Raw genomic sequence first — 10349 nt, forward strand, 5'->3', positions numbered from 1 at the left:
TGAGGTTGTGGCTGTGAATGTTTAACGCTGATAAGGTGACCGTGCTTTGTTTCGGTCCCTTCTTAACTTCCTCATGATACTAAGAGTCTATGAGGGTGAAGGTGAAGTCGCACTCAGTGTGTGATCGCTAAGCTGACACGTCTCTCATTAGCGCACATTAATCATTATTATACTACTGTAGTGTCAGAATGGACCATGTCTATGGGAATATGAATGCGCCTGCAGTCAGGAAGGACAGTAAGTAACATCAGATTTGCAACCGGCTATTAAAGAATTATCATGGTACAAATACTGTTCATTGGCTATGTATAACTTGTATAACTTGTCATATTTGTAATTTCAGCTGTAGGAAGCAGAATGATTCATTAGATGAGGTAAAGATGTAGTTATTAATTCATTATTGATGAGTTTTATTTCACACAGTGTCTGGCTCCAGGTTCCCTGAGGCCACAGATCCTCCGTGTGCCAGTGGCGGAGGAGAAGTTTCCAAGTCCAGAAGGGTTACTCTGCTTCCTCTAGCTCTTGGCCTCTGCCTCGGCCTGCTATTCACCCTTCCAGCTCTTGCTGCAGTGGTCCACCTCTGTGAGTTTCACATTCAATTTCAAAAGAGCCTTATTCACATGACAAATAGAACACTTGCATTGCCAACACAGTCATTAGATACAAAGAACAACAAATCAAAACATAAACATAGATACAGAGGCAGGGTAGGCACAGATGATTCGTTTAATATTTAATATTTAATTTAATAATCACTTTCTGCTAACACTTTATTTCACGGTAAATTATGGTAATTATCTAGTACTGACAGTTCCTCTTGTGCTTGAGCTTGTACACATTTTAGTAGATGGTTTCCTACAGGCAGTCTACAAATGCTCAGGGCCTCGTTTCCCGATAACGACGTATCTTAACGGCCTACGTGGATTTTGGCGACATCGTAGACTCAATAACACTTTCTGCTTACAAGCGTTTCCCGAACATGATTTTAAAGTCAGGTGCATGAGCGCAACATGCACGAGTTCTTAAGTATCTCTTAGGAGCTGTTTACGTTAATTGCTGTGAAATTAGCTAGCCTATGCGTGCATCGAACGTGCACTGTGCACTGAATTCGGGCGGGGATAGTAACGCCATCTCCAGCAGAGTATTTAAACTGTGTTCCCATTGTAAGGACATTTATTACGATCTGTCTGAGAGTGGGCTGTCAAAGCTAGCATCATCGAAGTCATACAGTACAGTAGGCTACATACATTCAATAAAATTAACCTACATTTGAGTCCAACTGCATGACCATTCTTACCACACTTACCCTTACAATAAAGAAGTGATCCTATTTCAACCATAACTTAATTTTAAATAATTTCTTTCTTTATGACATTTAGTTTATAGTTTAGACAGCAACGTTGACATCTATATTCAACTGCATCCACTACATAATCTCAAACTTTATTTGTTGGTAACTCTCCAAAAAGGCTACCATTAACACATTTCTTAATGAAAAGGAAACATGCATCACAATAATACTTCAGTGTAACCTGTACCTATGTGGAGTGCAAATATGTCTTGCCATTACACTACCCAGTGGCGGTTTTAGGCACGGGCCACCCGGGCGGTGGCCCGGGGCGGCACTTTTTCAAGTCACGTGGAGGGCGGCACGACCAAGTAAATAAATAAACTAGAAAATGCATTTCCTGAAGAAAATACCAGTGCATGAAATGCAAAAGTTAAGAAAGGAAGAAGAAAAGAAAGAAGAGTGAAAGAAGGAAAGAAGAAAGGAAAGAAGAGTGAAAGAAGGAAAGAAGAGTGGAAGATGGAAAGAAGAGTGGAAGAAGGAAAGAAGAAAAGAAAGAAGAGTGAAGAAAGGGAAGAAGAGTGAAAGAAGAGTGAAGAAAGGAAAGAAGAGTGAAAGAAGGAAAGAATAGTTGAAGGAAAGAAGAAAAGAAAGAAGCGTGAAAGAAGGAAATAAGAGTGAAAGAAGGAAAGAAGAAAGGAGAGTGAAGAAAGGAAAGAAAAGTGAAAGAAGGAAAGAAGAGTGGAAGAAGAAAGGAAAGAAGAGTGGAAGAAGGAAAGAAGAGTGAACAAGAGTGGCTCTGGATAAAGAGAAAAAGAGAGTGAAAATATTGAAAAAAGGTGAAGTGAAGAGTGAAGAAGAGAGATTGAGTGTGAGAGAAAGTAGACTGAGAGGGATAGAGAGAAACATGGAGAGATGGAGAGAAAAAAAAGTAGAGAATGGATGGTGTCTTAATGTTCCTAGTTACAGTTAAATTGAGAGGGACAGAGAAGGTTCCTTGGATTTGGCGCAGGTGTCAGTGAAGCACAGGTGCAAGCCAGTTTAAAGACCCTATTATGATGTCATAATGGCCCAATGTAAGTCAATGGGAAAATTTAGATTCGTTTTTATTTAATATCTTAAAAAGTATAAAGTTTAGAAAAGTGAAAAATACATAGCATAAGTGTCCTTTACAAGACCTACGCGACAAAATATGAATGAAGTTTCTACGTTAAGCGGTTCGGGCTGAATTAATCGCAGAAAAAGGTAACAAGAATAACTAGAAAATGCATTTCCTGAAGGAAATACCAGTGCATGAAATGCAAAGGTTAAGAAAGGAAGAAGAAAAGAAAGAAGAGTGAAAGAAGAAAGGAAAGAAGAGTGGAAGAAGGAAAGACAAAAGGAAAGAAGAGTGAAGAAAGGAGAGAAGAGCGGAAGAAGGAAAGAAGAGTGAAAGAAGGAAAGAAGAAAAGAAAGAAGAGTGAAGAAAGGAAAGAAGAGTGGAAGAAGGAAAGAAGAAAAGAAAGAAGAGTGAAATAATGAAAGAAGAAAGGAAAGAAGAGTGAAGGAAGGAAAGAAGAGTGGAAGAAGGAAATAAGAAAAGAAAGAAGAGTGAAAGAAGGAAAGAACAAAGGAAAGAAGAGTGAAAGAAGAAAATAAGAAAGGAAAGAAGAGTGGAAGAAGGAAAGAAGAGTGAACAAGAGTGGCTCTGGATGAAGAGATAAAGAGAGAGTGAAAATATTGAAAAAAGGAGATAAAAATGGAGTGAAGAAGAGAGATTGAGTGTGAGAGAAAGTTGACTGAGAGAGAAAGATGGAGAGATGGAGAGAAAAAAAAGTAGAGAATGGATGGTGTCTTAATGTTCCTAGTTACAGTTAAATTGAGAGGGACAGAGAGAGTAGAGGTTCCTTTGATTTGGTGCAGCTGTCAGTGAAGCACAGGTGCAAGCCAGTTTAAAGACCCTATTATGATGTCATAATGGCCCAATGTAAGTCAATGGGAGAAATTTATATTTGTTTTTCTTTAATATCTTAAAAAGTATAAAGTTTAGAAAAGTGAAAAATACATAGCATAAGTGTCGTTTACAAGACCTACGCGTCAAAGTTTGAATGAAGTTTCTACGTTAAGCGGTTCGGGCTGAATTAATCGCAGAAAAAGGTAACAAGAATAAGAAGAAGAAGAAGAAGAAGAAGAAGAAGAAGAAGAAGAAGCCTAGGAATAACAATACAGGGCATTTCATGCACTGTAATAAGAAGAAGAAGCCTAGGAATAACAATACAGGGCATTTCATGCACTGTAATAATAATCTGGGCCGCGAAGTGGTTTTCTACTATCTATTTTATCACTGTGTGGGGAATTGGCGAATTGGCGCCCCCTGGGGAAAAGTTAACCTCTGGGACTCCCAAGTGGAACAGACAAGTCGGGGGACGGGGGGATCCACTGTAGGCTATAGAGCAGTGGTCCCCAATTATTTTTCCCCAAGGGCCAAATTATGTAAAGCAAGTGAGGCTGAGGGCCAACAACCCCCCCCCCCCCCCCCCAAAAAAAAATGACAGCGGTTTAAAAAAATAACAGTTTTTATTAGTGCTGTCAAACGATTAAAATATTTAATCACGATTAATCACAAATTAATCGCAAATTTTATTTTAATGCTCTTATCATGGAAAAGTGGATTGGCTTGCTTTATGCAATGTTTTATTTTATTGAAAAACAACATTGCCAAACAGGGGTGTACAAAATAAAATTATAAAGTGCACATTTCAGACTCTGAAAAGCTGCCCGTTGACAGTGAAGCTCGCTTCTTTTGCACAACTTTTAAAAGGTAAACTTTCTATTCAGAAGCTTTTTATCAAACATTTCGCCGTATCGCGCTCACCATCACTCAAACCGTAACGTTAGCCTACTACACAGTTTGCGAGGCCAAAAAGAGCGTTAATCTTTAAAAAAAAAAAAAAAAAAAAATTTTTTTTTTTTTTTTTTTTTTACGACGTCGCGGGCCAAAAATGTGCCGTACCCGGGCCGGATCTGGCCCACGGGCCGCCATTTGGGGACCACTGCTATAGAGCAATACTATAATACAATTAGTGGGCGCAAGTCAGTCACACCTCGACTTTCTTGCAAAAAACGCAATAGTTTAATTACAGGCCTATAATTCCTGCACGTTTTTTGTTTTTCTGAATTGTGTGAAATGGCTTATACAAATAGGTAATACTGAACGATTATGTGTCACCAAGGTCGAGGTGAATTGGTTTAGTCTTAACTTCTGTACTGACGGTCTTGGGGGATGGAGAATGTGTTGATTGTCGCGTGCAAAATAAGCACAGAGATGGATAGGAAAATGCAAAAATCCGTCAGGTGCCAAATTTCGAAAAAAAAAAGAAAAGAAGAAGAGGAGAAACAAGCAAAACATAAAGGTATGCCACTATGCTCTCTCTGTTTGATGACGGTATCCATGAAGTGATGAAAGGCTAATGTTAATTGGTGGTAGGCTATAACTCTTACATTTGTTAGCCTGCCATTCTGCTCCCTATGATTATACAACAATAAATCGGTTTTAACTCAACAAACACGAGATCTAATTTCGCGATAAGACTGTGCTTTGCAACAAAACTGTTACACGTGCAGTTTAAGGTTCATCATTGACGTTGGACCATGTAATTAGCCAACGGAATGTTCATATCTTTTGTAGGCAGTTTCAAAGACGGAACATTTATGGAATCAGATCAATGCCATAAATATTTTGTAATCTGTAATATAGATTTTGTATCTGTAATATAGATTTAGTATCTGTGAAACCATCTACACTTTCAAAACCTATCTACAGATACGGATTTCAAATACGAAATGTATATACACTTTCAAAAACTATCTTCACTTTCAAAATCTATTTACAGATACATATTTCAAATACGAAATGTATCTACACTTTCAAAAACTATCTACACTTTCAAAAACTATCTTCACTTTCAAAATATATCTGCAGATACGGATTTCAGTTACGCATTACGGAGTTCTGTTACGAATTACAAAATCTTTTTGGCACTGTTTTTACAGCCTTTCTAAAGAGCCAATCAGCGCTTTTGGCAGATTTTCTAAAGCGCAAATCAACACATTGTATCCTGTACTGACTAGCCAATCAGCGCTAGCTTGCTGGCAACTGCTGGCCCGCTCATTATTATTCAATACTTATAACCTAAATCTGCCACTGCTCTGCCTAGGGAGAGATCTGGGGTCTACCCCGCATGGTTTGAATACAATTCGGTGTCCGAACGCCTTGGGGGAAGTTTAACAAGCATGCCTTATGTCTGGCCCAAAGGGCTGATGAACACCTGTTCTATTTAGTTAATCTTAGGCTCTGGCGATTCAGAGATCGCTTGGGTTCAGAACGCATTGTAACTAAGAAATTGGTCTCGCTTGCTGCCTCATATATCTCTTCCACTGAGACGCTAGAAAACTCGCTTCCACAAAAAATACACAATAAAGAAGACTTCAGAAAATGGTTACAAATAGGCTACCCCAAAGTGCCATGAAAAGAAACGAAAATTACATTGCAAGGTGGTTTTGAAATCAGGCTGGTCATTATCCAGTTGTTGAGGATGCATATGCACTTAACGGTATACCCCCACCATCACTTTGCATGTGTCTGGAGAACAAGACAATAGCAGTCTGTCTGCTAAATGTTCTCATCGTGATAATGGGTCATATGAATACTGTTCATGGTTAACTTAATTAAATGTGAATTGGAGATCGGTCACGAAAATGCTAACGTTAGCTTTCGTTAGCTACCAAAGCAGATCCTAATATCTTCCATACAACGACAAGGATCTTTGAAACAGGTGGAACGAAGTGTGGAGTGAAAACCACTGACTGATTGTGCGTTTTACAATGACTTTATGAACAACTCCAAATATAGGACTTCTTACTTGTGCCATTTCTCGGTCTCTGATCCATGACAGCTGCATACACCGTTTCACTCAACTTTCCCAGTTCCCAGCAAGCTAGCACTGATTGGCTAGTCAGTACAGGATACAATGTGTTGATTGGCGCTTTAGAAGATCTGCAAAAAGCGCTGATTGGCTCTTTAGAAAGGAAGTTAAGACAGTGCCAAAAAGATTTTGTAATTCGTAACAGAAATCCGTAACTCGTACTTGAAATCCGTAATGCGTAACTGAAATCCGTAACTGAAATCCATATGCAGATAGATTTTGAAAGTGAAGATAGTTTTTGAAAGTGTAGATAGTTTTTGCGAGTGTAGATACATTTCGTATTTGAAATCCGTATCTGTAAATAGATTGTGAAAGTGAAGATAGTTTTTGAAAGTGTAGATACATTTCGTATTTGAAATCCATATCTGTAGATAGGTTTTGAAAGTGTAGATGGTTTCACTATACAAAATCAATATTACAGATACAAAATCTATATTACAGATTACAAAATATTTATGGCATTGATCTGATTCCATAAACATTTGCCATTTGCCTTCGTGACAAAGTATAGTTTTCCAGGAATAAGTTGAAGTGTGGCATGCATAGAATTCTAGGCAGTAACCAAGCAGCTAATTGTTCCTCCCTGAAATAAGTTAATATAGCGTTTAATGACAGATATTTAGCATGTAGGCAGTAAGGGCATGTTTATTCCCATTGATTATTTAAACTTCTCTGTAAAGGATTTGTGCAATTGTGCAAATTTTATCTTTCATTTATTTAGTTATAAATATAGCCTATATATAAATATAGCCTATATATAGCTCGGAGGGGGCCTCGCCCGGGGCGTATTAACCTGTAGAACCGCCACTGGGTGGCAGCGCTCTGCCTTCTGATCTGTGAGCAGACCAGCACACACAGCAGTGGGTCAGTCAACACCCTCAAACACATAGCAATGGTGATCAGCAGCCAGGCAAACTCTAGCACAGAGTATGGGAGGTTTGATGGGTAAAACTCTGGGACACGGTAAAGGGGTGATCATCTGCGAGGTGTGATGGGTAGCGTGCCAGGCACATGACTACCAAGACAGGCAGGTAAATAAACTAAAACATCCAAATTGATGCCGTGGTAACTAGTATGAATGCCCTTCTTCCCTGCCCAGTTGAGGAGGCCTGAGAGTTGATTGGACGGTCAGTGAGGGCTAGCACACATGTGACAATAGCCATGACCAGAGGGACCAAACACAAGACTACAATAATGCTGAAACTGAAATATGCAGGTGCTTTGGTGTTGTGCCTTTCATATTGAGGCCTTATGTTGTTACATGTGAGACTAAGAAATACCACACTAACCCACACAGATAGACAGATTAACATCGAGTTGGGAGGAGAGGCAATGCGAGCTGAATACTGGGGGTGTCTGAGATGGAAAATGCTCTCTAGGGCCACCAGCTGGTGGAGGTAAACAGCAAGGAGCCGTGTCACAAAAAACAGAGTGGAAATGCCCCAGTCAAGGATGTGACACCCAGATCAAGGAGGTCACTGAGGAGGAGCAAGCGGATGAAGGTGGAGACTATGCCAACACCACGCCAGTAAAGTAGAGGTAAGACATTGCCCACAGCCAAATAAACAGTCCCAAGAACACACTGGCACGGAGGATGATAGACATGGTGCTGTCATCCATTACTTGTCAGTCAGGAGCTCAGAGTCACTGGTGCCTCTGCAGGTTGCAGGAAGAACACAGCTGGTCCTGAAGATGCTTTACCAATGGGGATTCAGAGTTTGGATATCCTCCTGACAAAATGAAATCAGTAACTTAAATTAATATTTAGTGTGTGTGTGTGTGTGTGTGTGTGTGTGTGTGTGTGTGTGTGTGTGTGTGTGTGTGCTGTGTGAGTGTGTGTGTGTGTGTTTGTGTGTGTGTGTGTGTGTGTGTGTGTGTGTGTGTGTGTGTGTGTGTGTGTGTGTGTGTGTGTTTGTGGCGTGTGTGTGTGTGTTTGTGGTCGTGTGTGTGTGTGTGTGTTTTTTTCTCTCTACATGCTGTGAAGGAACACTCAGAACTTGTACTAAAAGGCTGCTAGGGCATTTGGCCTACTTAACCAGCCACAGATCTAACGTCTAACGGTTAAGTCTAAAGGCGGCTGCTTGGTTCTGCGTTGGGGTTAATTGTTGTACAAAATTTACTCATAGCAGTTCATGCTCCCAAAGGTTGCGCGTGTTGTCATGAGCCTGCCATTTGCTTGGCAGATAGAAAGCTGTTTCCCTAACAGAAAGTCTGAAGCTTGAAGTTCTTTTCAAACCTTTGCTTGGGTAGCACTGTTAAACTGAGCAGACATGCAGACTACATTTTAGTAATCTCATCACGTAACATTCGTTTTCTTTTAGGGTAGTTTTATGTATAATTGCACTTTTAATAATTCTAACTAAAACTCATATGACATATCATTAAGAATTTAGGTTGTTAATAATAGACCTAACCCTATATTTTAGTATTAGTTGTACCTCAATCAGTTTGTTACAAAACATTAACTGATTGAAAATACACACAGTTTTCTTCCCTTTGTAACCTCTCTGCAACCTTAATCAGGAGCTTACCTTTAACTCTCTTGCTCCTCGTCAGACTGTGTCACCCTCTAACCATCCGTGTGTGTGAGAGTGGAGTAGACAAGTGATAAGTTATTACGCCATCAGGAAGGTTGAAGAGGGAGATATGATCTACTCAACAGTGCCCCCACTGGTAGGGCAGAAGACTACCGAGCACCAAGCAAATACATTGGCCCAAAGTGTATTCATAAATTCATATTGATCCATCTATATATTAATATTACATTTATGAATTTGCACTGACATTCAGAGATATAGTAAGAATTCACCTTATTTAATCCAAAGCGATGTGTCAGGTGTGGATTTAACTCTTTTTTGACCACTTCATCATCTTTTTGTGGCCACAGTTTTGAGAGAGTTTTGTACTCATTCATCACTGGTTCAAACAGAAACAAGAGAACAGACTTCAGTGATATTGATGTTGCTTTTTTACATTCCCAGCTGGAGGAGCCCGTGAGAGAGAAGAAGCATAACTTCACTCAATCCTCCTTACTACGCCATCTAGTGGCTAGAAGAAGGTATTACTTTTGCAGGCCATAGCAAGACTTCCCAGTCAGAGATGGGCTCCATTATGGGCCTTGCGTATAACACAAGGTGGATTATAACACCCGGCACGTAAAAGATTTTAATGATTACTGAAAAATTGCCAGCAGTTGTCACATATACAAATACATATCAAAGAAACCACTCCCCTGGACTAAAGCAATTACATCTGGAGTCCTGCTAAGCCCAATCCCCCTATTCTCCAAAAAATAGTATCATGTCTCTATAGTCATGGAAATGTTTTTGTTTGTAGAATGCAAATAGTGCCATTAGAATGCATGGGTAATTCTATAGAACTGTGCAGTACATGTTTGTCGGGGATCACAGACACAGACACAGACACAGACACAGACACAGACACAGACACAGACACAAACACAGACACAGACACAGACACACACACACACACACACACACACACACACACACACCCACTCACCCACTCACACGCGGTCACACGTTTACAGGCGTTTCCTCCTCCATCCCCCTGCCACAGCAGCGTTCTCAATCAGAGGTACTGCAGTTCAGCAACAGGATAATAGAGGGCACAAGAGTATCGCCAGAGTTTCAGTCGGCACATCCAGACCTCCAGTCCCAGGGCCCAGCAGGCCACTCCCAAGGCTGGGAACAGGCGCGGCAGAGGAGAGAGAGGGGCTGAGCTGAGGCGGAGGCCCAGCAGCAGAGGAGTGCGGAGGAGACGTCCAGGATGAGGGAGAGCCTGAGCCAGGTGTTCCCGGGGCAGGTGAGTGCAGTGACGCTGGCCCTACAGACACACCCAGCCCTCACGGACGTGAACCTGCTATCCCACTTCTGTGTGTGTGTGATGTAAAGTATTTCTGAACATATATGGGTTGGGTTGTCCTGTCATGTCATAATTCTGTTTACATTCAAGTATACCACTTCCTGTAGGTTTTAATGTCGCCATAACTATTATTTAAGATAAATATCACCATGTTGCAATAATGTTATCACATGAAATAAAGTTTAAATATAGTCACACATTTGTAATCATTG

This window comes from Sprattus sprattus, assembly GCF_963457725.1.
Source record: "Sprattus sprattus genome assembly, chromosome: 20".
Taxonomy (NCBI): domain Eukaryota; kingdom Metazoa; phylum Chordata; class Actinopteri; order Clupeiformes; family Clupeidae; genus Sprattus; species Sprattus sprattus.